The 23,505-nt window shown below is 37.5% G+C and overlaps 1 long non-coding RNA gene across 1 annotated transcript in view; it reads right to left on the reverse strand.

Annotated features, from left to right (window-relative positions):
- Positions 1–577: 577 nt before the first annotated feature.
- The window catches only part of LOC129633214 (uncharacterized), a 97,595-nt gene continuing 74,667 nt past the window's right edge, over positions 578–23,505 (reverse strand). Inside the window, exon 3 of the long non-coding RNA XR_008704960.1 lies at positions 578–621. This is a non-coding gene — a long non-coding RNA (uncharacterized LOC129633214). The remainder of the gene's footprint in view (positions 622–23,505) is intronic.

The raw sequence follows: 23,505 nt of genomic DNA on the forward strand, positions 1-23,505 counted from the left end.
CACTCCAGTACTTTTGCCTGGGAAATCCCATGGACGGAGGAGCCTGGTGGGCTACAGTCCATGGGGTCGCTAGAGTCTGACACGACTGAGCGACTTCACTTTCACTTTGCGCTTTCATGCATTGGAGAAGGAAATGGCAACCCACTCCAGTGTTCTTGCCTGGAGAATCCCAGGGATGGGGAAGCCTGGTGGGCTGCCGTCGCTGGGGTCACACAGAGTCGGACATGACTGAAGCGACTTAGCAGCAGTAGCAGCAGCAACCATGACTACAAAAGTCTGACATGTTTGGTACATTACTTGGTTTACAATCCAACAGTATTCAGGAAACATAATATTCTTCTTGTTAGACAGCTTGCCAATTATACTCTGCTTCTTATGAATTACTTAAAATCAGAGTCAAGGGAGTCTACCAAATAAACATCAGTCATAAGATATACAGAGGTAAGTAGAGAAGCTTAAGAAACGTATTTTTGAGCCCTGCATCTTCAATTAATAAACTGTTGATGACACGTTTTAAGCAATCAGACTTACCTCTAAGTGCAGTGCAGAAAGTAGAATTATCTATCAGTGAAAGCTAGTACAAGTGGCCGTGGACGTTGGGTGACAAAAATGGAATTCTTCCTAAATAGTAGGAAAATGGAATATGATAGCATTAGTAACTAAAATTTGAGTAATATTTTATAATTCACACACAATTACCTTCTCTTTTGATCATCAAAGAAATGCAAATGACATGGTTGCTGTTGTGTTCCCACAAGGTAGATGGTCTAAGATCACAGGGGCTCTACTAATTGCCCTTCTGACCAGGAAATAAAGACACGTGGCAGGAAATGATGCTAGTCCTGTAGTAAAACCTCAGATGGATGCATAACAGAGTCAGAGTCTATTAGTTTTGGCACAGCAAGGGTGAACACCCTCCAGAGTAGCTGTAGGGCGTCTCAAAAGAAGGGCTTGGAAAGGAATTCATAGGGTGTTTGGACCTCTGCTGGATAATTCTAAAGATGGTGGTTTAAGAAAGCAGAGGTCAGTCTTCAATTATCCAGTATTCTTGCTTGGGAAATCCCATGGACAGAGGAGCCTGGTGGGTTATAGTCCATCAAGTGGCAAGAGAGTCAGACATGACTTAGAAACTAAACAACAACAACTAATTATTAATATAAATACATTTTAATAATATTTCTCTAGGACACTGAGGAATGAAATATGGTTAGCATTGTTATGGCAAAAAAAAAAAATTGTTCATGGCAAACAGAAGAGGGGATGTTTGTGCATTTCTGTGGCTGTGGAATAGCCTTGTTTCCATCTCATTCCACATACTCAGAGTCATTTTCCTCTTTCTTGATGGTATTCTTTTATTCTCATTTGGGAATATAAGGGTTTAGCAGCCATATAATGCAAACTGAGTTCTAGATTCTTGAGGCAGGCAATATTTAAAGACCACTGTAATAATAAATGATGCAGGAATCGAACCATTTTTACATGATGAATTATATTGTTAGCAGAACTTAACCAGATAAAAATTACTGGGCGAAAGAATCACTTGTGTGTACTTTCTTTAATTAATGCTGAATATTTTGCAGATTCAAACCAAAACTTAATTTATTTTACTTGTAACAAAGTTGTTCTTTTTGTTTTTTACTTGAAACATATAGTCAAAAGCGGAGAAGACAATGGCATCCCACTCCAGTACTCCTGCCTGGAAAATCCCATGGACGGAGGAGCCTGGAAGGCTGTAGTCCATGGGGTCGCTGAGGGTCAGACACGACTGAGCGACTTCACTTTCACTTTTTACTTTCATGCATTGGAGAAGGAAATGGCAACCCACTCCAGCTTTCTTGCCTGGAGAATTCCAGGGACAGGGGAGCCTGGTGGGCTGCTGTCTATGGGGTCACACAGAGTCGGACACGACTGAAGTGACTTAGCAGCAGCAGCAGCATAGTCAAAAGAGAAGCAAAGAAGTTAGCAACTGGATGTAAGAAGTAAATAAATCATACATTCACTAAGTTAGCCTGAGGCTCTGTGGGGCCAGCAATGTATGGTGAAATCAATAGTTATAAAGGAAGTTGTTAATGTCTTTTCAAAGATAGAATAAGATGACAGACACAATTCAGAAAATCAGGGACTTGAATGACAATGAATCTGAGGAAAGATGACAAAGAGTTTCTAAACATTCTAAAAGTAAACAGATACATTTCTTAATATAAGGCTTAATGTGTAGAGAAAATATCTCACACTGAACAAAATCCAAAACAAATAAATACTATTTACAAGGCCAAATGAGAAAGATGACAAACTTACAACAGAAATTCAGTTTATAAAGAATAAATCAGTTTAATTAGAAATACCTGTAAATGGTCATTATTCCTTATTTTATATAATTCAATATATTAGAAAGTTTGGAAACTTTTAACATCATATCAAGATGTAAAATATTTTGGTCCTTCAAGTTCTTAAAAATTTTGATTTACTTTTTTGATATCCTTTATCTTGTTATAATTTCATCCAAACTTTTTGATTTCTCTAAATAAAAACATTATTATGCACTAAATTAATCAAATCAAATAACTGAATCACTCAGAGTTCTAATTATTTTGATTAGACCCTTAAATTATAGAGTAATTTATAATTTTCATTATAATCAATTAATGTCACCTGTCTACAAAAACAAATATGAAAGGACATTTCAGTAAGCTTATTTCCCTAAATATACTATCATATGTTAATTAAATGAAAATTAGAAACTTTTCCAAGATGACATAATCATATTGAAAGCATAAATTTTTTAGGAAAATAGCTCTTATTCTTTTTGGTCTGATATATTCTTGCTGACACTTGGAGCATCTACATTTGAAAACAGTAACACTATTGAAACACACTGAAACAAGCCTTTGCAGTTTACATTGCAGTATATTTGACTTCTACACAAAAATATAACTCTCTAATTTTTATAACCACTTTTTATTGAATTACAGTGAATTTACAATGTTGTGTTGGTTTCAGTGGTACAGTAAAGTGGTCTAGTTATATATAAATGTATATTTTTTTTCATATTCTTTTCCATTGTAGATATATTTGGATATTGACTATATTTCCCTGTGCTATAGAGTAGGTCCTTGTTCTTTATCTATTTTATTTGTAGTAGTGTGTATGCTAAACCCAAACTCCTAATTTATCTCCCTTTCCAGTAAGTTTTATTTTATAACATGTACTCTGTAAAGAACAGAAGAGGATATTGTACATCATTTCAATAGGAAATGCTTTTCAATTAATCAGTCTCTATACTTTGTACCAAAGAAAATAGGATAGTTGCAGCTAATGAGTGTTTCACAACCCCCACTTCATGTAAGATCCACCTGAATTAATTCTAACCTTCCCTCCTAGCCTCAAAATTATTCCAGGTAAACTCTGCCCCATCTCAATTAATTTTGAAGAGTGGTATTACAAGCTGTTTCTGTTTTCCTCGAGTTGACAACAAGAGTTTACCAGATGAGTTCTAAGGTATTAATTAGTCTGTATTCCAATCTCAAAGGATCAGCCTGCCTGGTAGCTGTCATTCCAGCAGGATCACTGTTAGGGACCCACCTCACCCTCCTCACCTTTCCCAGCTTCTGTATGAATTGAATGTTATTGTTCAAACACTGTGCTTCTCTTCTCTACCTGTTGAGGCCTTGTATACTCCTATTTCTTTCTATTTACTTGTTGTTGTTGTTCAGCCACTGAATCATGCCTGACTCTTTGCAGCCCCATGGACTGCAGCATGCCAGGTTTCCCTTTCCTTCACTCTCTCCTGCTCAAATTCATGCCCATTGAGTCGGTGATACAATCATTTAATGCAAATATTTTTAAAATTTAACCTACATCAAATTACGGCTTTATCCATCATTTTCGTTTTTGCTTTTATGCAATCAATAGTTGCTAAATTTTACTTTCAGTATTAAAAAACATCTTTAGTCAACCTTCCTTCTTTTGTTAGAAACTGTCCAAGGAGGGTGGTTAATAGCAAATTCTGTTTTGTTATCTACAAATGTCCTTATTCACCTACTTTCCTAAAAGATCATTTGTTGGAAATAGCATTCTAGGTTAACACTGAATTCAATACAGATGTAATTTATGCAGATGTAACTCAATACAGGCAAATGTAATTTGATACAGATGTAACTCTACCTTCATTGTTGCCATGGTGAGACTGTCAATCCATCCTTACTCTGAAGATCACGACCCTTCCAAACTTATCCTCCACTTTTTAAGATCTTCTCTTTGGGGGTTTTACAATTTCTCTGGAACGTGAAAAATAATCTAGTCTGGGATATACTTTTTTATTTGTATTGTCCTGAAATCTCAGTTTATCCATTTTCTTGATTATCTAGTCCATCTGGATTTGGAAGGATCCATATCATCCTCCTGAGTGGTAGTGGTGGTTCTCAGTTGCTCAGTCATGTCCAACTCTTTGCAACCCCATGGACTTTAGGCCACCAGGCTCCTCTGTCCATAGGATTCTCCAGGTGAAAATACTGGAGTGGGTTGCCATTCCCTTCCTGACCAAAGATCAAACCTGCATCTCTTGTGTCTCCTGCAATGGCAGGCAGATTCTTTACCACTAGGCGCCCCACTCCACCAGCACTCTTGCTTGGAAAATCCCATGGACGGAGGAGCCTGGTAGGCTGTGGTCCACGGGGTTGCGAAGAGTCGGACACAACTGAGTGACTTCACTTTCACTTTTCACTTTCATGCATTGGAGAAGGAAATGGCAACCCACTCCAGTGTTCTTGCCTGGAGAATCCAAGGGACAGAGGAGCCTGGTGGGCTGCCGTTTATGGGGTCACACAGAGTCAGACACGACTGAAGCTACTTAGCAGCTCCACCTAGGAACCCACCCTTCTGAGTGAAAGTGAAAGTGAAGTCGCTCAGTCGTGTCCGACTCTTAGCGACCCCATGGACTGAAGCCTACCAGGCTCCTCCGTCCATGGGATCTTCCAGGCAAGAGTACTGGAGTGGGGTGCCATAAGGGTTTAATTCTTATTCATCCTATTAGCTTCACCATGTTAAGAAAATGCTAAATGTCACTTGTCATATATGGTAGAGTTAGTATTAAAGTCAAAATCCAAGGTTTTCAGAAACCCTCTGAGAGGAAATTAGATCCAGCTCTTTTGTCCTGGGGATGCTGCTTTCACTATATTTGGGGCATCTGATTATTTCTTATTTTCATGCCCATTCATAAATACAGTCTTCTTTTTAAATTGTATGTAGCATTTTACTTGCTTTAATTGCAGGGTCACTCAGTTTATCTCATACAACATCGCCCAGAAAGTTGACAAACAGAAGTCCCAACTTCTTTATCAAGAGCGTTGTGAAGCAGAAGGGAGATAGGGACTCACTCATTTGAGATGCTCCCTGAAGTGCAGGAAACCTGGGTTGGGAAGATCCCCTGGAGAGGAGAATGGCACCCTACTCCAGTATCCTTGCCTGGAGAATCCTGTGGACAGAGGAGCCTGGGGGGCTACAGTCCATGGGGTCGCAAAGTGTTGGATGTGACTGAGCAACTAACACTTTCACAGTTTTCATTTGAGATGCATAGTTTGCAATGTGTTCAGCCTCTTTCCCTTTTTCTCCAGTTCCCCTCCATGGATGGGTGGGGAGCAAGGTAGAGTGCTAAGTTAGACTTGCTCTCTTTCATTTCAAAGTCCTGACTTGAGATTTCTTACGTAGGATAACAGTGATTTAGAAGAAAAACAAGAAGGAACAATTCCATCCACTCCCTGAGTAGAGCTCATTATTTTCCATTTCTTCTTCTTCTCTCTATCTTTTTTTTTTTTTTTTTTTAAGTACAACCCTAGGAAAAATCCAGGAAGAAGAAAGTATGTGTGTGAGATGATAGACATTCACACACTTATCTCTACTACAGTCCCAATCCAATTAGTGAAGTCACAACTCCCTTGAAACCAAATGCCACAGAGGCACCTAAAATAATAAATTCATTAGCCTGGCTTGGGTTAGATGCCAATCCCTTGGTCAAGGGGAGTGAGTATCTTTGTTGATTTTCCCATCAGGAGTACTTGAAATGGGGAAAGGGTGTTTCTATAATATGCTGGCCACAAAGCCTTGAAAGGCAAAGGGAAGACTTAGCGACATGACCAGCATGGCTCACATTGAAACTAAGATGCTACTGGAACAGGGAAAAGGATAATAAAACTTGTAAGAGAATATACCTAGAAAGAAATAATGGGGGAAAAATACACAAGAAGGGGGGCTTCCCTAGTGGCTCAGTGGCAAAGAAGTCACCTTGCAAGCAGGAGATGCAGTTTTGATCCGTAGGTCAAGAAGATCCCCTGGAGAAGGAAATGGCAACCCACTCAAATTTCTCTTTTATAATTAATTAATTTATTTTAATTGGAGGATAATTACTTTATAATATTGTGGTGATTGTTGCCCATAGATAGACAGGAATCAGCAACAGGTGCAAGTGCCCCCCATCCTGAATCCGCCTCCCGCCTCCCTCCCCACCCCATGCCTGGGAAATCCCATTGACAGAGGAGCCTGGCGGACTGCAGTCCATGGGTTTGCAAAAAGTCGGACACTACTGAATGACTAAACAACAACACAAGAAGGGAGCCCAGAATATTAAGGATTAATATTTAAACATGAAAAAAAAAACTTGGACATAAAATGAATAGTCTAGTTAAAAGGAAAAAAAAATCAATCAAAAGATCACATTTTACATGAGATGTTAAACTTGTGATAAGCACATTAAGCCAAAGAAACCAACACATTTTTGTGGATGAAAAATGTGTGAATTAATTATATTTTCACCATTATTGTGTGTTTTCCCTTAAAGTCATAGTAAACAGTACTAATGGTTTAAGTAACTGTTTTATGTAACACATAGGCCTATATATAGGCATGTGTTTGGTATTTTCAGGTTGCTATTGCTAAGTCACTTCAGTCATGTCTGACTCTGTGCAACCCCATAGATGGCAGCCCACCAGGCTTCCCTGTCCCTGGGATTCTCCAGGCAAGAACACGAGTGGGTAGCCATTTCCTTCTCCAATGCATGAAAGTGAAAAGTGAAAGTGAAGTCACTCAGTCGTGTCTGACCCTCAGCAACCCCATGGACTGCAGCCTACCAGGCTCCTCCATCCATGGGATTTTCCAGGCAAAATACTGGAGTGGGGTGCCAACTGCCTTCTCCGATTTTTAAGTTAGGTATGTATATTTCCTAGAATAAAATATAAGCTTCTTAAAAACAAATAAATTATTCATCTTGAGGAAATAAATATTCTAATACTACATATATCTCTTCATAAAAAATAAATGGGTTGAATAATTAACTGATTAAATTGTGTAGGAGCTCTGATTTGGCCTTTTTAAGCAGCTTTGCTCATAGTTCTAGAAAACCATGAGCCAGTTCAGTCACTGTCAAACAAAAGTAGAAAGGAATATTCTAAAGCCTGTTGTATTTTGTTTCCTCTTTGATTTTCTCCTTCCCTTTCTTCCAAGGAAAAATTGAAAAGCTCTTTTCCACTGTCAGCCATTATTATGCATTTTTCCAGACAGGCAAAGAAGGGGAGGTAATATCATAAAAAGTAATGACTAAATTTATTTTAGAGCCTCTGCTTCTACAGCTTTGGAAAGAAGGTGATTCAGAGCTGAGAAGTCTGGTTAACGCAATAAAAACATCCCTGTGGTACCATTCTTGACCTTTAAAGCCAACACTCATTTGCAGAATGGAAAATTGAGCAGGAAGCCTGCTTTCAAACACTCGCCTACTGATGCTTGGTTTACAAGCTAAACAGTGCCCCTTATCAATATTTCAGAGCTGATGGAGTGGCCGCCCTTTGTAACCAAAGGTCATATTAAGAACTGGAAAGTAGAGTGTCTAGAAGAACAGCAACTCTAGCAATGCTAATGTCAGCTACAAAGATTTCAAAAAAAGGTATTTCTAATAGTGGACTTAGAAACTTCAAAAGCTATACTGTGTTAGTTATTGTTTAATCGCAATAAGAGAAAGACATTCATGCCAATGCAGGTATAGGAATTTCTTTTGTTAAAGTACATAGATGATCTAAATATTTGTGGGAATAGAAAATATGCACACCCAAGGTACATGGATCTGGAATTTGAACGTTAGAAACTAAAACCATCTCTTCTTTTCATCTCTGCTTTTCTCTGTATTATCTAATGCACTAGCCTATGTATGCATTTGCACTTGGTTGCTAAGTCACCTATCTCTCTACAAACACAAATTTCCCAATGAGTTATATCTTTTCTGTTCCTCAAAGACTTTAATATGTCCTAATGTCCACTGTGGCTTTACATCTAAAAGGTTGAACTCAAGTTCAGCATCTGGCTTAATTTAATTGGCCTAGACTCTAAGGTTTCTGGTTCCAATTCTTATAAAATCAGACTTAGTATTGTATATAGATTAGATGGGGGTTTCCCAGGTGGTGCAGTGATAAAGAATCCACCTGCCAAGTAGAAGACTTGGGTCCGAGCCCTGAGTAAGGAAGATCACCTGCAGGAGGAAATGGCAACCCACTCCAATATTCTTGCCTGAAAAATCCAATGGACAGAGGAGCCTGGGGGGCTACAGTCCACGGAGTCACAAAGATTTGAACAGGAATGAGCACGTCCGTACATAGGTTAGGTACCTTATGTCAAAACTTTACTTCTATTAATGGTGTTAAAGGAGTTACAAGTTACAAAAAAAAAAAAAAAACCTAAATAAAACCATGCAGGGATGGTTGGAACTTCATTTGTCTACAGATTACCGGCAAAGAGAGTACAATTAACAGCTTTAATAAGGAAGCAATTATTAGCCTCTCTACTGAAATTAGCAATGTAGATTAAGGGTAGAAAAGAGATTACTGGTCCATCAATTTCAAACCATTGAGCTAAATTTATTTTACTTAATGAGGGACAGTATTGTGACCTCCAGAATAAACAGCCTAATTCTGAAAATACCTATGGATGAACTGTTATCTGGCCTCAGTTTTTAAGGATTATCAAAAAAGCATTGGAAACTAGTGAGACATAAATAACATTACTGACCAGGATTAGAACATCTGACTATTCATTATGGTAGAGGAAAGATATATAAAGTTACAAATAAACTTGAGGAGGAGGGGAAACATCTGGAAAAAACTATAGCAATTAAACTTCCATAGATGACATTATGCTAAAATAGTGACCTTGACCTTTAAGAAATATTTCTCTTTTGATAAGACAGGAAAATTAAACTAGATTCATGTGACAGTCATTTTTTGAGCACTAACTGTGGACTGGGCTGTAAACCTAGAACTAAAATAGCAAAAACAGCAATGATAAACAAAAAACTTCCTTTCTGATATCAAGGAGAGAAAATCTAGAAATTTTCTGTCTTCTAGCTCTAAAACTCTGCTAACTCATGTGTTCAGGGCAATGGTGATATTACAGGAGACAGTATTATAAATAATATCCAAGACCCACGGGTGCCCAGACTTGCCCCAGTGCAAGCTTTCTTCTGGTGTAAGACTGTGAAATCTATTTGCACTAAAGAAATTTCAAACTGGAAATGAATTTACACTTTCTATTAATGGAACTAATGCCTGCAACTCCCATGTTAGGCTTTGGCAAACACTGAATTATGAAATGTGGAATACATTTATAGGCCTGAAATGTCCTTTGTTTAATTTCTTAAACCCAAATGGAAGTTGGGTCTTTCTGCTTTCCAGCCAACAGCATGACATGGAAGACTGAAGCAATGAAGGTTAACGGTCATAAATGAGTTCATTGACCCATGTTGCTGCTTGATTGGTGGTTGTGGCAGATAGGAGAGAGAAAGTGAAAGTGAAAGTCTCTCAGTCCTGTCCAACTCCTTGAGACCTCATGAACTATTTAGTCCATGAAATTCTCCAGGCCAAAATACTGGAGTGGGTAGCCTTTCCCTTCTCCAAAGGGTCTTCCCAACTAGGGATCAAACCCAGGTCTCCCGTATTGCAGGCGGATTATTTACCAGCTGAGACACTAGGGAAGCCCAAGAACACCAGAGTGGGTGCCCTATCCTTGCTCCTGGGGATCTTCCTGATCCAGGAATAGAACCGGGGTCTCCTGCATTGGAGGTGGAGTCTTTACCAAGAGTTATGAGGGAAGCCCAGGAGAGAGAAGCCATGGGTTTCTACAAACATTTGTACTGTTTTTCTAAAAAAAAAAAAAAAGAATGAAAAGAAAGAGGCACAAAAATTAATAAAGAAAACAGAAAATATTGCCCAATCACTTTCTTAGAGCTCAAAGTCAGATTAGTAAACACTTGGGGGAAAAAAAAATAAACAACTCATAGTGGAGGCATGGTGGGATAGGAAAAGATATGGCCTTTCACATAGAAAGGCCTTTCACAAAAGAAAAGAACTTTCACAGTCTAATCCCTGTCAAACTTCTGACTTCAACATCAGCCCTCTCCTCCTGACTGCTGGATATGCTGATTTATTTAGTGGTCCCTGTATGTAGCATACACATCCTCCCCTTTACCCTCTGTATAATGAACTCCTGTTCATCTCTAGCTGGTAATCAAGTCTTTTCATCTAATGAAATCATCCCCTAACCCCCACAGAAAGGGATAGTTCTTCCTTCACCATGATTTCCATAGTGAATTTTGCACAGCTTTTAGACAACCATGATGTATTATTTTTTTCTTTTATCTTTACTGTCTTTCTGATAAACTGAACTTACTGAATGTGAAGCAGATGGTGCTTCATCTTTGTGCGTAAAATATATTACTTGATAGGTGCTCAAAAATAAATAGGATATCAACATGAAAATTAAAAGTCATATAAAATACTTACAAGACATTTCATAGTTTGCAACTAGTAATAAGAATTAACAATAAAGAAAATGTTAAAAATAATGATGTATTGTCTTCTTTAATGCCAATGATAATTGTCTTTTTAAAAAGTCCCTTCTCAATTACTGAATGATTTGTAAGCAACTAAATTAATAAACCATATACTATGTGTTAGGATTAATGTCCAAAAATGGCCTCTATTTTTCCAAGCCTTCCTATGTCCCCTCATCCTTTGCAGCATGACTTTGAAAATTTTCCCTTTGAATCTGGACTGACTGTGTAACTTGCTTTAGCTCTTAGATGCTCACTTCTGCTGTCTCTCTTGAGGTCCTGCCCACAATAAGGAACCAGACTGGGCAAACCCTCTTGACCACATGCATGCATGCTAAGTCAGTTCAGTCATGTCTGACTCTTTGCGACCCCATGGACTGTAGCCTGCCAGGCTTCTCAATCCATGGTATTCTCCAAGCAAGAATACTGGAGTGGCTTGCCATGCCCTCCTCCAGGAGATCTTCCTGACCCAGGGATTCAACACATGTCTATCTCTTCTTGCATTGACAGGTGGGTTCTTGACCACTAGCGCCACCTAGGAAGCCCACAGGAGACCATATAACTCTGAGCAGGGTCCAGAATCTGCCTGATCTTCCAGGCAGACTAGAAGGCAGACCAAAACGTTTTTTGCTACATGTATGGTGGCCTTTGGGTTTCCCCAGTGGCCCAGTGGTAAAGAATCTGCCTGCAATCCAGCCTGGTCTTCCAGAGCAGCCAGCTCCCAGAAATCTGACCACAGATGCATGACAAGCCCATGCCAGTTAGTGAAACCATCAAATTAATGTAGATGTGCATAAAATAATAACTTTCTATGGTTTGAAGATACTAAATTTGAGAGTGATTTACTATTCAACAGTAGTAACTGACACAAAAGAATATAGAAATTTGAATGGAGAAGAAAAAGATCCTCCTACTTTAGAATAAGGTCAAGACAAATGAACTAAAATCAAAATTATAAATGTTTAAATACTTTATATAGAATAACAGATACAAGAATCAGTCAAAACCAGGATCTAAACTAGGTTAAAATTCATATAATTCTTCTTTTTCATGGGGAAGTTCTTGTCAGATTATTTTTTAAAAAACAGTTATCAGTACCTCAGGATCTTATATTCACATAAAAATAATTAAGCATCATAATAAAAGAACTTTATTCATAGGAACATAAACATCATATCAGGATCTATTTTTTATATTGCTACCTGGCATCCAATTTTCTTGTAAAGTTATATTTAGACTCACAAATGTGATTGAAAACATATCTCCTCATTTGAGTGCCTGGCATTTCTATCACTAAAAGTGAAAAACTGAAACACTGGTTTTGTGCTACTGATGCATTCTATTTTTTCTTTTTAATCTCTTGGATGAGTGACTTATTAAGGTCAATATCCATGATTTATAAAGCTATTTCATTATCTGTAGTATTAAACTATTTGAAGATGAGCAATCCTTCTATTAAAACACTACTGTCGATAAATAAATGTGTGGAAAAATTTGTTTATCTTACACATAAAGGTCACCATGCCTGTGTGCGTGCTTAGTTGCTTCAGTCATGTCTGACTCTTTGTGACCCTATGGACTGTAACTCACCCAGCTCCTCTGTCCATGGGATTCTCCAAGCAAGAACACTGCAGTGGGTTGCCATGCCCGCCTCCAGGATATCTTTCCAACACAGGGATCCAACCCATACCTTCTGTGGCTCCTGGATTGCAGGCAGATTCTTTACCAGTGGGCCACTGGGGAAACCCAAAGGTCACCATACATGTAACAAAAAACATAGTTTTATTTTGGATCATCCTTTTTATTGTACAGACTAAAAAAAAAAAATCATATGTTCCTGGTACTATGTGAGGACTTTAATATTAATTTGATTAATTCACTATGTGATTCTTTCTGTTTTTAAAATGAATCTTGAGGTATCTTTTCCTAAAGAAGACAGAGACTCAGGGCTTTTAGCAAAGGTTTTAAGATGGAAAGTTTTAAGGTATAAGGATTTCAAGCTTGATATTTATGTTTGATAACATATGTGTAGTATATGGAATTTGGAAAATTCAGAACCAGGTATGAAACAAAATAATGTATGACTGTAGAAAATGTTACTCTGCATTTAAGGTATTCTCAAAGCTTCAAGTACAGGATCACAGAGCATATAGCTTGAGACTAGAATGACATCACATACAGATAGAATCTCAAAAAGCCAAATTTGTGGAAACCGAAAGTAGAATGGTGGTTACTACAGCCTGGGAGGTGGGGTATTTGGGGAGAGGCGGTTTAAGACACAAATTTTCAACTAGGTTAAATATGTTCTGAGATCTGTTGCACAGCATAACAATTATAAGCAACAATTCTATTTTGTAAACTTCCAAGTTGCTAAGAGACTGGATCTCAATTGTTCTCATTACCAAAAAAAGAAAGAAAGAAAATGATAATTATGTGATGTGATAAAGGTGTTAGCTAACTCTATGGTGGTAATCACATTGGAGTATATAAACTTATCAAATCAACACACAGTACACCTTAACTTATACAATGGTGCATATCAATTACATCTCAATAAAAAGAAATACTAACATCATCTGTTCAGCCTCAAATTCTTCACTGAGGCTTAAACCAAAGTTTCTAAGTAATTATCCACCAGACCTATCAGTTTGAGTACACAGTGGATCAAAACTAACTAAACCCTCACCTCCCTCTTCATGCTTTAATTCTATAAGCAGCATCATAATTTATTTCTTCAGTCAAATTAGAAACCTGGGCAGCAGCTTTGATTTTTGTTTTTTTTGTCATAGTCCTCTCTCTTCAGCTTTCTCTGTTTTAAGACCTACAGTGTGGATCTCATAAATACTTCTTGAACTTGTTTGCTTCACAGTTTTATTCATCTAATTTAAAGTAACGCATCACACACAGACTCAAGCTACAACTCTTGACAAAAGTGTCACTGGAATTTTATTATTACAATCAATTCTTTAATCTCATCATCTCTGGACCAGGGAATTAGGGATTTTAAGGTGATCCACCAGGCCCTGCTGTGTTTCAAATTGTGATAAACTCAACTGGTCCAGATGTGCTGGGTGACTTTCAGGTTTCTTTGTCTCTCTCCCCTTGGAGGTCTTGCAAATTCAGTCCCCTCTTCTTGGAACACTCACATATTTCTCCCTTCAGTGGATAGATCCTACTTGTTTTCAGACATCATTTCCTCTAGGAAGTCTTCCACAAGATTAGGTAAGGACTCTCATGTTATTCACAGAGCACTCTGTGTTTATCTTACATCCAGTCCCCCAGCCTCCTGAGTGACTTTTCAACTATTATCTCTTGTATATCAAACTATACACAGAAAATATAGCCTCTTCATCTCATTCAGTTTAGTAATAGTTTAGAAATATTCTGATGCCTAGTGGAGTTCTTGGCTCAGAATGAAAGAAATTTTCTTGACTACATATAATAATGAATACATAATTGCATAATAACTTTATGTGGATAACTTGGGCTTCTCTGTTGATTATGTACATCTCCAAAGTGGATTTGTTAAATTAAATATTTTTCTTAAAAAACTTCACAAGAGTAAGTACACTGAGTGAAGCAAGGAGGCACTGCTACAATACAAAGATGATTTGAATCAAATCAGAAGAGAAGAAATCCAGTTTTGAACTACATTTACACCTGTAAAACCATCACCACAATCAACATAGTGAACATATCCCAAACTTATTGAATTGCATATAATATTTAAAATAGTGTATAGTGTATTGTATACTGTTTATGATTCAATAAAACTTTAAAAAATAGGGTTAAATTTATTAAAGGAAAATATGAAAAATCATAATTTTAAGCATAAAATATGAATATGTAATATATGGCAGAAAGTGAAGAATAACTAAAGAGTCTCTTGATGAAAGTGAAAGAAGAGAGTGAAAAAGTTGGCTTAAAGCTCAACATTCAGAAAACTAAGATCATGGCATCTGGTCCCATTACTTCATGGCAAATAGATGGAGAAACAGTGGAAACAGTGGCTGACTTTATTTTGGGGGGCTCCAAAATCACTGCAGATGGTGACTGCCATGAAATTAAAAGACGCTTACTCCTTGGAAGGAAAGTTATGACCAACCTAGATAGCATATTCAAAAGCAGAGACATTACTTTGCCAACAAAGATCCGTCTAGTCAAGGCTATGGTTTTTCAGTGGTCATGTATGGATGTGAGAGTTGGACTGTAAAGAAAGCTGAGCTCAGAAGAATTGATACTTTTGAACTGTAGTGTTGGAGAAGACTCTTGAGAGTTCCTTGGACTGCAAGGAGATCCAACCAGTCCATCCTAAAGGAAATCAGTGCTGGGTCTTCATTGGAGGGACTGATGTTGAAGCTGAAACTCCAATACTTTGGCCACCTGATGCGAACAGCTGACTCATTTGAAAACATCCTGATGCTAGGAAAGATTGAGGGCAGGAGGAGAAGGGGACGACAGAGGATGAGATGGTTGGATGGCATCACTGACACAATGGACATGGGTTTGGATGGACTCCGGAAGCTGGTGATGGACAGGGAGGCCTGGCGTGCTGTGATTCATGGGGTCGCAAAGAGTCGGACATGACTGAGTGACTGAACTGAACTGACTGAATATATGCATTCATCCATAGATGGTGGCTTTTGCTGTAATACAATGGAGAGATAATCAGATGGCAGCAGCAGGAGATAAAGTTATTAAAAACACCCATCAGCTGGATTGGTTTCATGCTGTGCTGCTTTCTGCCACACACTCTTCTATCCAGTCTCTCCTTTGAAACATTGCATGAACATAGAGAACCCTCAATATTTTTCTCTGCTACCAAAGAATATGCTGTAAACCATCCATATGATCAATTATGCTAAAATTTTAATCAATAAGAAAATAATAAAATTGCATTTAAACTTTTGAAACTGGAGTGAAGTCTACAGTTTGGTCCACACTCAACACAGATGAGCTATCTGAGATCCAGAAAATGGCCTGGGCATTTTTGTTTTGTTTTTCATTTATTTATTCATTTTAATTGGAGGTTAATTACTTTATAGCATTTTGGTGATTTTTGCCATACATTGACATGAATCAGCTGTGGGTGTACATGTGTCCCGCATTCCAAACCCCCCTTCCACCTCCCTCCCCAACCCATCCCTCTGGGTTGGTCCCAGTGCCCCGGCTTTGAGTGCCCTGTTTCATGCATCAAACTTGGACTGGTCATCTATTTCACACATGGCAATATGCATGTTTCAATGGTGTTCTCTCAAATGTTGAAGAGGGTGTGAAGAAAAGGGAACCCTCTTACACTATTGGTGGGACAGCAGACTAGTATAGCCACTACGGAGAACAGTGTGGAGATTCCTCAAAAAATGGCCTGAGCTTTCAAACAGCATACAGAGGGCAGTTGGAATTGGCATTCCAATCAGCCATATCAAAATTCACTAGTAGAACACACTATCTGAATTATTTTCTGAGTAGCTTTTTAGGTATAATTTATTTTTCAATCAAATGCTGTTATCAGTCACCTTCCCTCAATAGAGAATATAATGATATTGCATAAGGAATTCATTCTATCCACTTAGGTTAAAATTAAGAAATTCTCCTCGCTACATATACCCACTTTTACCATTGCCTTATAGTGTCTCCCATTTTTATTACTTTTATTACTCTCTCATTTTTCAGTAATAAAATTAACTTTTGCTGAACTTTCATTCTTCTTTAAATACCTAAATCATTAAATTAACATGGTAGGCAATTGGCCAATATAAATCTAAATAATGAAATTTTTGATGAAGAAAAGTCTACGAAATCTACTTCTATTTCAACTTTTAGACAAAAGCAGTCACTGAAGGTAACCTCAGTATTACATTTTCTGTCAGTACTCTGAAAACTTATTTATGGCCAACTACTTCTCTTAGGCCTGGGGGTTGGGATTATGGTCTATTACAATGGTTTACTATCAAGTTGCAATATATATGCTTTCAATCACTAGGCAGTATTCTGCTATGATAACAGAATAACTGCTTGGAAAAAAATTTTATATTAGTCATTGCTTTGAATCTTTCATTTTCATGAGCTAAGCCATATTTTACAAGACTGAAAGGCATTTCAAGAATGAAAATGTTGTTGGGTACTATTCTGACTGATTTTGTTTCTCCATAAAATCAAAAAAGCTTTTAAAATGTTATTTTCCTTTTGTCTTTTCCCTTTTCCTTTTTTTCTGTTATTATTGTTATCTCTTTTGACAGGTAGTGAGAAAAAATGTAAAAAGAAAAAATTGATTTTTTTGCTCCCAGTAATCCAAAGAGATTCATGAGGCATTCTGTAAACAGTATGTGTGTCATGATTCTAATGAAATTACAGCCCTAGGTAGGTAATTAAGTGTCAAAGTTTTTTTAACACAAAACAGCTACTGTATTTATGGCCTTTAATTATAACATTCTGGCTATTATCTTTCAATTAAGTTATGGAAAAAAATATGACACAGCAAGTTTAGCCGTATTTGAGAAGCACAAAACATGGTTTCTGTTAACCTCTAGAAATGACCACTTGCAACACCATTGCAACTCATAGCATCCCACTCGCAACATGAAAACATTAATGATTATCACAAGGTTGTAAATATTCACTTATTCACTCAGTTTAGACAATGATTCATGAATTCACATCACCTACTTGCTTCCAATGAGTAAAGTACAATAGCTATCTGTTTTAGTTATAATAGACCTTAAAACAGTAACTCACATATAACCAAAATGTTTGGTGTATCTTTACCAAATACATCCCATTAATCAGGATTCCATTTGGAAACCATAAACAAGACTAATGTGTACCTGTTATATAGGGGTAGCTTAGTAACTTTTCATAAAGTAAACACACTCAATAAGCCAGCACCTCTATCAAGAAACAAAGCATTATTGCAATTCCAGACACACACCTCCCCTTCTAGGTTCTACTTTCACCCATAGGCAATCCACTATCCTAACGTCTAAGACCCTGGTATGCTTTGTGTGTGGTTCACCTTCTGATTAACAGACTAGTATTGTATGCTCACTTTTGTATTTAGTTTCTTTTGCTCAATGTTGACAATACTTGTCTTAGTGTGTGTAGTTCTAATTGCGGGTTCTAATTATGCAGGACTTGTAAGAGTTGAAAATCAGTTCATATACATATATATATATGTATGTAAAATAAATATATTTTGTTCTATAACAGTATGTCCTGTACCAATGTAAATGTACCTGCCAATTGGCAAATAGAAATTTATTGCATTTTCTACTATGTACCATTGTTTGCCTAAAATGCTTTCCCTTTGCCTTTTGATTAGCTAGTGAGAACTATATAGACAAATGAAGCATGAAGGAAAAATCAGAAATTATTGGTTTACCATCCTTCATAAATATCTAAAATAATTACATTTCAAATTTGTAACATTCCTTGGTTTGCATTATATCTGTGTGCAACATTATAAAAGGTTTTATATTTTACATTTGCATGATGCTTGAGAGATCATAAAACATTTGCTATATTTTTTTCATTTATATTCTGTAGAACTCAACTAGTAAAAGCAGTTACATTTTAATCACCTCTTATGTGTCTTGTGCAAGACTAACTATGATGTCATATTTTTTAAAAGGCAAACATCAGCAATCACAAAATAATAATTTCTATCACAGTTGTAGTGCCTAAGGAAAATAGTTTTCAGGGCTGAATATGTCTAAGGCAACCTTGGATGTAAAGGAATAAAGGAAGATAGTTAATGAAATCAGGAGAATACAGTACTTCTTTTTTTTTTTTTAAACAATAGTTGGGTTACCCTGGTGGCTTAGATGGTAAAGAATCTACCTGCAATGCTGAAGATCTAGGTTTGATCCCTGAATTGGGAAGATCCCCTGGAGAAGGGAATGGCTACCCTCTCCAGTATTCTGGCCTGGAGAATTACACAGACTATATAGTCCATGGGGTTGCAAAGAGTCAGATATGACTGAGTGACTTTCACTTCACACTTCACTTAATTCTCTTCCACCATTTTAAATGTATCACTTTCAAGCACTGGCTTTTCTCATGCCTGACTCCTCTGTCATAACACCCAAAATAGAACTTTGAGGCTGAATTTAACCATAACATGGGCAGAAGCAGACCTATTAAGTTAGACACCATAGAAAAACATCCTTCAGACAGATGTTTAAGTCTGAAGATAAAGTTCTCGAAGATAAGTGTCCCTAGATGGTAAGATATTTGTGGAATCCCTTTGGCTTGTTGTGGAGAACCACATTTACATCCAGAAAGGTAGTCCTGACCTAATACTGGTCCACAGATGTAGAAAGACCTTCTCAGAAGAAGATCTCAAAGAAGTTAGGTTGTGAACACCTAGGAGTCTGGGAATGAGTGGTATATATCATTTTTGAGGATGAATTATGGGTCCTTGCACAGGCCATAGGGAGTTTGTGAGAAGAGAGGGACGAAAAGTGAAAAAGACAGGACCAAAGTCTGCAAGACCTTAAACAGGGTGGGGGGAAAAAAGGGAATGATTTAGGTAACTAAATAAAGTCACCCAGTCACTGACTATGGAAATGCACAAAGCAAGGACTTGGCAATAGAGTAAAATCCCAACACTCAGCTGCTAGTGGATAGATATTCAAAATTTCAGTATTAGAAATTATAATTTTAATCTGAATTATCCTTCACTCAGTCTAGGATTTCTAATACTTCCACTGACTTGGGATATAATTGGCCTGGGGTCTGCATTTCTGCTGAAGCAAGGCTTAGAGGATTTGACAGCCAACATTGGAGGGATACAAGTCTAATACTGTGTCACTTGATTGTCCTTTACCCACCTCCCTCTTTATAAACTTAGAAAGTTGAGTAAAATCATCTCTATTTCCTTGGTCTGCAAGAATATATTTTTTTCAGTTTTTTGTCATTTTTTTCACATCATCTTTTTTAAGATTAGCACTTTTTAAGGTCAACCCCACTATATGATTCTGAAAGATTCAGACTCATTGAAATAGAAGAATTAATCTTGCCATAAAAATAGACAGAGGTCAACAGAGTGTCTAAGGCCAAAAAGAAAAAGCGAAGGAAGCTGTGATGAGAAAATTATACCCGACCTCACCTTTCTCTTCCTTTGGTTTTGGTTTTTATTGGATGCTATTATTTCTGGGGGAACCATTCACATTTGCTGCAGGTAAATGCTTATGTTCTGAATTTATTGAGACAGGCAGCAGAAGGTCAAGGTTTAGACCAAGGGTAACTAAAACAGGGAACCAAAGCATTTGAGAAAGATGACCGAGGCAAACTTTAAGGTTTAGACATGTGTTGGAGAGGGAAGTCATCAAAAGCACTTACAGAAAGATGTAGCAGAACTGATTTAATACCCATAAGACAGGGAAAACATTAGGACAGTTTATTGTATTTTATTTATTTCTTCCAATTCTAAAGTTGTCCTGAGTTGATACAAACAATTCTGAAGAGATAAAGTCCTTAAAATTATAATACATTCCATGTATTACTGCAAATAATAAACATAACCCTAATAGTGTTTTATTTCTATGCTTAATCTGTCTTTAAGGGTGGAGGGAACATCCTTTATGCAAAATACAAATTCAGTCTCTAAAATGGACTCTTAGGAATCAGGTAGATAACTGATCCAGACAAATGATATCATTTTTTTTTCTTTTCCCAAATGTGAATGGTCAATATTTTTTATTTGAAATCCATTCCAGTGGGTTTTAGGAAGCAGAGATGTCCTTTAGAAAAATAGAAAAAATAAAAGAAATTAAAAATTATAGATTAAACAAGTATTATACAACTTCCTTTATAGAAGGTATATTCTGCTAGCCCAGATCAAATAGCTTTGCGATGTTTTGCTACTTAATAAATATTAAAAGCACCAAATGAGAATGCTCTTTCAAATTAATTTAATCCTGTATATAATATGTAACTATTTTTACTAGATTCCAGGATGTTTGAAGCACAAAAGTTAACAGATGGCTTTTAATTAAAAGTCAAATAGGCTTTATGAGTTTATAATTTAAGTAAGACGCTCTTACAAATGTGTATATAAGTACTTAACCTGGTTATTAGCTTGCTAAAAGAATGTATTTCCTATGTGTATATAAATTGAGGGGCTACAGTTGGAGAAAAGCAAAATTGCTTTTTCTTTAATTAAATGTTTATTGAGATAATTGTAGATTCACAAGAAGTTCTAAGTAACAATACACAGTGATCTCATGTGTATTTTGAGCTTCCCAGGTGGCTCAATGGTAAAGAATATGCCTGCCAATGCAGGAGACACAAGAGATGAGGGTTTGATCTCTTGGTGGTGAAGACCCCCTGAAGAAGAAATTAGCAACCCATTCCAATAGTCTTGCCTTGGAAACCCCGTGGACAGAGGACCTGGTGAACTATAGTCTATGAGGCACAAAAGAGCTGGACATGACTGAGCAGCTAAACGGCAGCACAGCCGCAGTGTCTTTTACTGGTTTCCTCTGGTGGTGACATCTTGCAGAACTATAGTATAAAATTATAACCATTATATTAACATTGATGCAATCAACATCTGATTCAGATTTTGCTTGTATTAGTGTATATATCTAGTTCTCTTCAATTCTATAATCTGTAGGTTTGTATTTCTACCACCACAATCAAGATACAGAATATTCCCACCATCACAAGGATCTTTCACGTTGCTCTTTTATAAGTGTAAATTATTTTTTTAACTCCCAAAAGACAGGATGTCAAAGGAAAATGAAGAAAAATATTTTAAGAAAAGTTGAAAAAGGTAAGAAAACATGAAGAATTAGTAAGACACAAAATAGAGTAATAGGAAAGAAAAACACAGATAATGAGGTCCTGACGCTGGTTTTTCACCCAGAAAGAAGAGCTTGGATATGTATATGAATATTTATTTAGGAAATTGATGCGGTAGAACACTGGGACAATTAAGACATGGAAAGTGGAAAAACAAATTTAATAGTTTGTCTTTTAAGTTGATCACTACTAGGAGCAACTGGGTCTTGATTCTCCCAGAACACATGTCACAAGGACTCATTAGAACGCATCAGAAAATTCACAAATGATGAGACAGAAAGGTGAGTATTTATCCTCCAGTATCCACTACAATGAAAAAGTTGGCTGAAAACTCAACATTCAGAAAACTAAGATCATAGCAACTGGTCCCATCACTTCATGGCAAATAGATGGGGAAACAGTGACGGACTGTATTTGGCTGGTGGTGGGGGGGGGGTGCCTCTGAAATCACTGCAGATAGTGACTGCAACCGTGAAATTAAAAGCTGCTAGCTCCCTGGAAGAGAAGTTGTGACCAACCTAGACAGCATGTTAAAAATCAGAAACATTGCTTTGCCAACAAAGATCTATCTAGTCAAGTTCAGTTCAGTTCAGTCACTCAGTCATGTCCACCTCTTTGCGACCCCATGAACCGCAGTATGCCAGGCCTCCCTGTCCACCAACTCCCGGAGTCCACCCAAATCCATGTCCATTGTGTCAGTGATGCCATCCAACCATCTTATCCTCTGTCGTCCCCTTCTCCTCCTGCCCTCAATCTTTCCCAGCATCAGGGTCTTTTCAAGTGAGTCAGCTCTTTGTGGCCAAAGTATTGGAGTTTCAGCTTCAACATCAGTCCCTCCAATGAACACCCAGGACTGATCTCCTTTAGTATGGGCTGGTTGGATCTTCTTGCAGTCCAAGGGACTCTCAAGAGTTCTCTCCAACACCACACTTCAAAAGCATCAATTCTTCTGAGCTCAGCTTTCTTTATAGTCCAACTCTCACATCCATACATGACTACTGGAAAAACCATAGCCTTGACTAGATGGACCTTTGTTGGCAAAGTAATGTCTCTGCTTTTGAATATGCTGTCTAGGTTGGTCATAACTTTCCTTCCAAGGAGTAATCATCTTTTAATTTCATGGCTGCAATCACCATCTGCAGTGATTTTGGAGCCCAAAAAAATAAAGTCTGCCACTGTTTTCACTGTTTGCCCATCTATTTGCCATGAAGTCATGGGACCAGATGCCATGATCTTAGTTTCCTGAATGTTGAGTTTTAAGCCAACTTTTTCACTCTCTTCTTTCATTTTCATCAAGAGGCTCTTTAGTTCTTCTTCACTTTCTGCCCTAAAGGTGGTGTCATCTGCATATCTGTGGTTATTGATATTTCTCCCATCTAGTCAAAGCTATGATTTTTCCAGTAGTCATGTATGGATATGAGAGTTGGACTGGAAAGAAAGCTGAACACCAAAGAACTGATGCTTCAGACTGTGGTGTTGGAGAAGACCCCTGAGAGTACCTTGCATAGCAAGGAGACCCAACCAGTCCATCCTAAAGGAAATCAGTCCTGAATATTCATTGGAAGAACTGATGCTGAATCTGAAACTCCAGTACTTTGGCTACCTGATGAGAAGAACCAACTCACTTGAACAGATTCTGATGCTGGGAATGATTGATGGCGGGAGGAGAAGGGGATGACAGAGGATGAGATGGTTGGATGGCATCACTGATTCAATGGACATGAGTTTGAATAAACTCCGGGAGTTGGCGATGGACAGGGAAGCCTGGTGTGCAGCAGTCCATGGGCTCGCAAAGAGTCAGACAAGACTAAGTTACTGAACGAAACTGAACTAAACCC

This window comes from Bubalus kerabau, chromosome 18 (genome assembly GCF_029407905.1).
Source record: "Bubalus kerabau isolate K-KA32 ecotype Philippines breed swamp buffalo chromosome 18, PCC_UOA_SB_1v2, whole genome shotgun sequence".
In the NCBI taxonomy this organism is placed as follows: Eukaryota; Metazoa; Chordata; class Mammalia; order Artiodactyla; family Bovidae; genus Bubalus; species Bubalus kerabau.